The sequence below is a fragment of the Euphorbia lathyris genome, chromosome 2 (assembly GCF_963576675.1).
Source record: "Euphorbia lathyris chromosome 2, ddEupLath1.1, whole genome shotgun sequence".
Lineage (NCBI taxonomy): Eukaryota > Viridiplantae > Streptophyta > Magnoliopsida > Malpighiales > Euphorbiaceae > Euphorbia > Euphorbia lathyris.
The window spans coordinates 132,755,959-132,763,393 of NC_088911.1; the positions used below are offsets into that span (position 1 = coordinate 132,755,959).

The 7,435-nt window shown below is 38.5% G+C and overlaps 1 long non-coding RNA gene across 3 annotated transcripts; it reads right to left on the bottom strand.

Moving 5' to 3' along the window:
- Positions 1–1,779: 1,779 nt before the first annotated feature.
- On the bottom strand, positions 1,780–7,208 carry LOC136216885 (uncharacterized). Of its 3 annotated transcripts, none has more exons than XR_010683394.1 (5): positions 6,957–7,208; positions 6,836–6,883; positions 6,086–6,181; positions 5,892–5,957; positions 1,780–2,447 (listed from the first exon to the last, which is right to left on the bottom strand). It is a non-coding gene; the product is annotated as an uncharacterized lncRNA (long non-coding RNA). The 3 variants fall into 3 exon arrangements; XR_010683393.1 differs by lacking the exon at positions 1,780–2,447 and adding an exon at positions 3,343–3,410; XR_010683392.1 differs by lacking the exon at positions 1,780–2,447 and having other exon boundaries at positions 5,692–5,957.
- Positions 7,209–7,435: the final 227 nt, after the last annotated feature.

Genomic DNA, 7,435 nt, shown 5'->3' on the forward strand with positions numbered 1-7,435 from the left:
ATATTTTGTTGGACTGACCAAAAGCTGCTCATCACTGACCGAAGACAGAAGATGCAAGAATCTGATTGGCCAACGGCACTGAGCGTGTACTGAGTGACAACAACATCAAGCCGTTTCCCTCCAATGGTTATTTCGAAATTCGAAATCACCAAATGCCTCAAGTGTCACTATAAATAGGCCTTTCAGTTGCTTCATTCGATGCAGATCTTCAACTAGCCACTACGCTGACCAAATTCACACTTGAAGTTCTGTGAGAAAAAGCAAAGCAAATACTTACACCAATTTCCAGATTATTGTGTAAAAGTCTAGAGTGATTTCCAATCATCTAAAGTGTCTTAGCAATTGTTGTTTAGGACAATCTTATTATCAATTCTAGAAATAGAAAGGAGAGGCTGATTACTCGGTTATAGTACTCAGCGGTAGAATAGGAGTGAGTAGAGGTATAGAGGACAGTACTCTTATTATACTCAGCTTATAGTTGTAAAAGGTTTGGTGCTCTACCTTTAAAGAGCTCAGTAGAGAATTCGAAAGCTCGGAACGTGTTCCGGGGACAGGACGTAGGCATAGAGGCCGAACCTGGATAAATCTGTTGAGTAACTTCTTTCTAACCTTAAACTCCTTTGATATATATATTGCTTGCTTAAAAACTGACTAAGTAAAGAGGTCACGCTGAGTTGTGTGCATTGAGTATCTGAGTTCAGGAATAGACTCAAGTGCTATCTCCTGACTCAAGGAAAGAAGCTGACTTAGTCACCAGTTGACTAAGCTAGTGTCTTAAGTTCACTCAGCGTGCTATGTAAACCTTTTTCAAAGAAAAAGAAGTCAGCCTCAACGTACAAAATTTTAAATAGTTCCTATCCCCCCCCTTGGAACTAACTTGTTATGTTATAAGGGACCAACATGAAGTACTATCTACAAGTCACGGTTATTAGGTTTGTCAAACTCTCCTTTGGCAGGAGCTCCTTTAGAGGATTCACCAGTATCAATGTGAACTCCTCTCTTCTGTTTCCAAATCTGAGTAACAGACCTACCTCGGGGCTCGAGAGATCCCATTTCTTTACTTTATGTCAACATGTTCTTCACGATAAAGGTTCCTCCTACAAGCTCCAGCAGAATGACCAATGGAATGGCAAATGGAGCATAAGTCAGGAAGCCTTTCATATTCAAGGGAAATCCAATACATTGAGGTGTCAGTATCCACCGTTAGTTTGTATTGAATTTCCTTAGAAAGCTCCACATCAATCAATATATGAGCATAATGACCCATTTCACCCTCCACAATATTCTTGTCAAAACGAAGGGGCACCCGAATCTCCCTTGCAATGCTTGCCATGATTCTCTTATCCCAGAATTCCCAAGGAAGATTGTAGAATCGGACCCAAACTTGAGCAGATGTGGATTTGTGAGAGTTCGGATTAAATCCTGGGCTCCAAGGAATGAAACGCATAATCCCATGCCTAAGAGCAATGGCACCACGACTCCAACCGGATTGGAGAGCCTCTGCGGACGAAAGAATGATGTGGTAAAAATCTCTACCCAGAGAAATCAATTTCCAGTTAGGTAAATTCTAAGCGTAAACTCTAAGCTTAACTCTTTTTTATGTATGAGGTGGATAAGTGTAACGGTTTCATATGGATTTCCTTTTATTAGACTTTATTTAGTTCCTAAAAGGGATTGCCTTTATATAGTTATAAAACATATATCTCATTAAAACAAACGATATAAAGAACACTTCATTTACATTAAGTTTGTATCCTAGAACAATTGTCTATAGGACACTAAACCCCAACAACAGAACCATCCAGATTTAGCTTGCGACGAAATACCCACAGACATCCAATTTTATTTTTAGCTTCAGTTGTCGGAACAAGTTGCCATGTCCCGTTAGTAATGAGAGTGTTATACTCTTCCTGCATCGTATTTCGCCACTCAAGACTCATCATAGCCTTTGTGTAACAAGTCGGGGTAGGTTGGTCAGTAGAGGCTTGAAGGGATTTAGGGGGAAGCGAGCCGGATTGTTTTCTAGTAACCATGGGGTGATTGGGAGCAAGTAATTTTCTGGGTTTTTTCGCTGAGCGGGAGGGGCAGAAAATATAGGAGTTGATTCATTAATGGGAGAAGGTGAATTAATTTGTGCAGGGCGTGAGTGAGCAGTAGGTAAGTTATATGAGGATAAATCAATGTGAATAGGTGAAGTGGGAAAGGTTGAGAGATTGGGGCGTGAGGTAGATGGGCATGATGTATTGTTGGGCCAAATTAGAGTAGGTGGATTAAAAGGGTATAATGTCCTGATTAGGATTAGTGGGCGGTGTTGTTCTTGGGGCAGTGGGAGGGATTGCAGTAAATGGTTGATGTGTAGCTGGAAAAGAGACTGATACTGGCACTTCAAGCTGATTGGTAATAGACTCAATATGCCCTTCACGTACCAACATTGGGTAGGGAAATTCCTGTTTGTGAAAAACAACATAGCGTGAGATAAATAGTTTATTGTTAAGTAAGTCATAGCATTTATATCCATTGTGAACTTTGCTATAGCCAAGAAAAATACATTTACGAGAGCGTGGAATCAATTTGTTGGAATTATAAGGCCTAAGCCATGGATAACACAAGCAACCAAAGGGGAAAAACATGTTATAGTCAGGAACACTGCCAAATAATTTTTCATATGGAGTGGTATAATTGAGAAGTTTGGAAGGTAACTGATTAATTATAAACATGGCACATTCAAAAGCATAAGTCCAGAATTGATTAGGCAATTTAGCATGAGATAATAAAGAAAGACCGGTTTCAACAATATGACGGTGTTTTTGCTCCGCACACCCATTTTGTTCGGGAGTGTAGGGACATGAAATACGTTGATTTATCCCATTTTTACTAAGATATTCTATTAATGCTTGAAATTCTCCACCCCAATCGGATTGAAAATTAAGAATTGGACGGTTAAAGTATTTTTCAACGAGAGTGCGAAACTTAATAAAGACATTTAACACTTCTGATTTGTATCGAAAAAAAAATAGCCAAGAGAATTTGCTATAGTGATCATAGAAGAGTACATAGAACCTGTAGTTGTCATGTGAAGTAATTGGAGAAGGACCCCAAACATCAGAACATATTAACTCAAGTGGATTAGATACAACAAAAGAAGAAAAAGGAAAGGGAAGGCGATGAGCCTTACTAACACAACAAGCATCACAAGGAGAAACAATATTTTTATTAAGATCAGCAGCAAGATTATTCAAGGCAATAGTTTTCTTAACAATCAGAAAACTAGCATGTCCTAATCTAGCATGCCATAAAGGAAGACTAATATTGAAAGCTTTTATTTCAGATTGCTTTGGACATGGAAGCGACATGGTGTAGAGCCCATTTTTAGTGGTTCCCCGATAGATCTCCTTCTTTGTCTTCAAATCCTTCAAAACAAAGTGATTAGCAAAGAATTCAATGGAAATAGGGTTCTAACGAGTTAAGGAAGAAACTGACAACAAATTGTTAAGAGTTTAAGGAACATGAAGAATATTTTGAAAATTAACAGGAGTATAGGAAATTGAAAGAGAGGAATGACCAACATGAAAAATTGGGATAGAATGACCATTACCTACAATAACTTCTTCAAGGCCATTGTATTCACTGTGAACATGGAGATTTTCCAAATCCGATGTGAGGTGGTGAGTTGCACCTGAGTCTAAAAGCCAATCAGTGGAACTGGAGTGCGAGGTAGCAGCCATATTAGAGGATGGTTTGAAGGAGCCTCTTGTATTACGGTTGAATCGGGGAGAGGGACATTGCCTGGAGATGTGACCATTACCCTTGCAGTTATGACAAACTATTGTGGAAGTATCAAGAGAGGCAGAAATGTTCCCATTTACACGACTAGTCTGTGGAAGTGGCAATAGGCCTTAGCCAAGAGAAGGTGATGAAAAATTATTACGTCCTCGGCCCCTTCCACGCCCATAGGTGCGAGTAGTGAAATGGACAGAAGGAGTAAAGGAGGCAGTTAAATTATCTCGCTCCAATTGTCGTTCCTCAGAAAGGAGAAGACCGGTAAGATCATCGAATGAAATCAGTTCGTGACGAGCACTTAATGCGCGAGTGAAAGGCCTGTAGACAGGACCAAGGCCCTCCAAAATTGCTACAATGAAATCTTCTTCAGCAACAGGTTTCTGTAAAGTAGCAAGTTCTTCATAAATGGATTTGGCCTTTTGGAGATAGTTCGAGATACTATCATTCTCTCGGCTGAGATGAAAGAGACGTTGCTTCAGGTCTCGGATCTGAGTTTGGGAACCAGCAGCATAGGCTTTAGTGATCTTATCCAAGCGGCAGCCGCAGTCTCGGCTCCGACAATCTACGGAATTAAAGCAGGGGGAAGAGATGAGATTATGAGAGAGAGGACTTGTTGATCCTTTTGTTCCCAGGAATCAAAAGTAGGATTATCGGCACCGGTAGATAATTCTTTTGGAGGAATAGCAGAGGAGGAGGGATAGGGGCATTTTGTCCCTATCTTTTAGCGTGGATTACGGTTCAATTATGGACTAAATAAGTGAGTTTAATTACAAAAATAATGTGTTTTTAATAAAATAACAAAATAAAAATAAATTTTATGCTTTTGATCAAATTCTTTTGTTTTCAGTTAATTTCGAAAAAATAAGCGTCAATCTAACTCGGCTGTCGAGAATTGTATTTCACAGGTACAAGCAAAGAAGTAAAATCCACCGACACATGCGGGGCGTCTCTATTAATACGCGAGGCATACAGGAGCAATTTTTCAATCTAAGTTTCAGAAGCTCAAGTACGCGGGGCGCCGAAGACATGATTCAAGCGATTAAACCCCAGAGACTCAATCACGTGGGGCGCACTCCAACCTACACGGGGCGTGGTTATGACCACTAGTTTGATTCTGATCCACACACAATCAATTATCAACGGAATGGGAAAAGACGCGGGGCGCCTGTCTGTCCACGCGGGGCGTGTTCATGACATCAGGCCTGAATCTGGCCCTCATGCAGGAAATTGTCAACGGAATGGGAAAACACGCGGGGCGCCTGCCTGTCCACACGGGGCGTGACCTGGGAAAAATGTAGAAATAATGCAACTTGTGTATTTATGATTCTACCCCCGAGCTTGATGTATAAGTAAGAGTGATTATCACTCATTTCAGTATTCAATTTTCCATGTATTAGAGTTCCTTACACCTTGAGAGCTTGTATAATCCTCCCGTTACTCCGCTGAAGTTCCGCTCCATCCGCATTCACCAAGCTCGAGAGTTCCACCTCCAAGTCCTAAGAGACGACTTTGAGTCCGGTTAGCTAGTCTTAAGGGCCGATTCTTCTTCCCTTTCTACTTCTTAATTAGCTTGTACTCTTTCTATGTACTAGGCTTGGTTGTATCCCATATTTTCGTATTCCATATTTATAATACATGATTTACGATTCCGTTTTCACTATACGTGTTAATGTTTATTGCTTGCTTTGATACTTATAATTGATTGTTGTGTAGGTCGTTTACGAGCTCCGAAATCTATTAGGAATCACATAGGTGTTGCCTCACCGGAATTGACAAATCGGAAACCGTAGGAATTGACACTATTCGTATCAAATTCCTTCGAGAAGAATAACTCATGTTAATGAAAAAGAATATGAAATAAAGCTTTACATATAATTTATTGCATATAATTTCTGTTATCCCCTACTCAAGTAAATCAAACGGTTTTTTTATCAACAAAAACTAGTTGGTTTAACAAATTTTTTGTCACACCTAAAAAAACCATTTAGTGAAATCAATCTGCCAATGTGATTATATATTCCCAATCAGACAACATCCTATAAGAGTAAAATCTGTCCATGATCACTAAACTGAAAGATAAAAAGCAATATCATAAAGATATAAGATACTACCTCAAATATATAATACGTCATTTTTCAAGGTCTTTACAATAAAATTCTTGGATTTCTTCAGAATTCCTACAAGAAAACAGAACATCATTCACAATAGTTAAGAGTTAAAAACATCAGTGCGTAATATTAATAAAAATAATAGAACTATATGAGCTAATGAAAGAACATTCCCCAGCAGACTTAAGTATGACTACCTTCTGAATCATGGAGGCATAGATGTTTCACACAAACAGCTTCAAGCCACTACAAAAGTTGCAAAACTTAAGAGAGTTGATGAGCATCCTTGCTTTCTACAAAAAAAAAACAAAAAATTGGCAAGGTACTTAAGCTTGGAAACATCAAAGGTTTGTAGCATCTTAATATATATTCTACTAGAGATTAAATAGCTTTCTGCCACTTTCACTAAGCAAACTGCATGGTTCCATATTTCAATTAGACAATGAAAAAAAAGCCACAGATATCAAAGGCCATGATCACAAATCTACACAGACCTTAAAAAATTATTCAACTTACCAGAACAAAAGGATATGGAATGAATAACTAATTATATTTTTTTGTTTTTTATCACACTAAAAAATAGAAGCATAGCAAACGGAAGCATATTCTACCTTCTCAATTAAGTTAGGCAGACAACAAGGCAATTAACAGATTTAATAAGCCAGTTATCTCTTAATATCCAAACTAATAGCAGATCAATTTCCAGAAAATTAGTTTTACATTTGATACCCAACTCCTATCTCATGGAGTATCATCCTCAGCAAACATAACCACTTCAGAATGCAAGATGATAAACTAAAACAACAATAACAAAGGTAATCCAAAAATAGTGAAAAATGCTCCAAAGAAATAAACTTGGATTCTTTAATTTCAATATAAAAAGAAATGCAATAGAGACAGTAAATATACTATCATGTAATCTAACAGTACAAAATCGTGTTGTTTACCTCAATAATCTGGCGAAGGCTTGGCATCCAACCCCATCAACTCACCATCTGAGAACCAAGGAAGTATCGCTATTATTAAAGCACAACAACTATTAATTAGCAACTACAAACTATGACTTACCTCATCGAAGTACTGACCACAGACAGTTGGAGAAACCGATTCCACAAGGGGACGGGTTTCGAGATGAACCCACTAGAAATGGAAACGAAACGACGCTGTTGAGACGGACTAGCAGTTCGGAAGATAGAACAAAAGGAGAACGACAAAAACCTGAGAGGCTTTGTAGGAGACGGGTGTTGACTAGAAGAAGAAGAAGAAGAAACTTAAGGGTTGAGAGAGGATCCATCTTTTCTTCTCTGCTGAAAAAGAGAGGCGGGCGTAAATGACCTAGGAAAAGAAAAACTAGTATATATATATATGGTTAATTTAGGGTTTGAAATCCATGGCATTGTTAATCGAATGGTCAGCTACAATTACAAAAAAAAAATACAAATAAATGATAGTAATAGCTACTGTCCAAGTGGTAAAGCAGCTGTTAGTTTTCCCTGAGTTCAAGTGTTTCGAACCACTAACACACCATATTTTTAGTTTTTCATTTT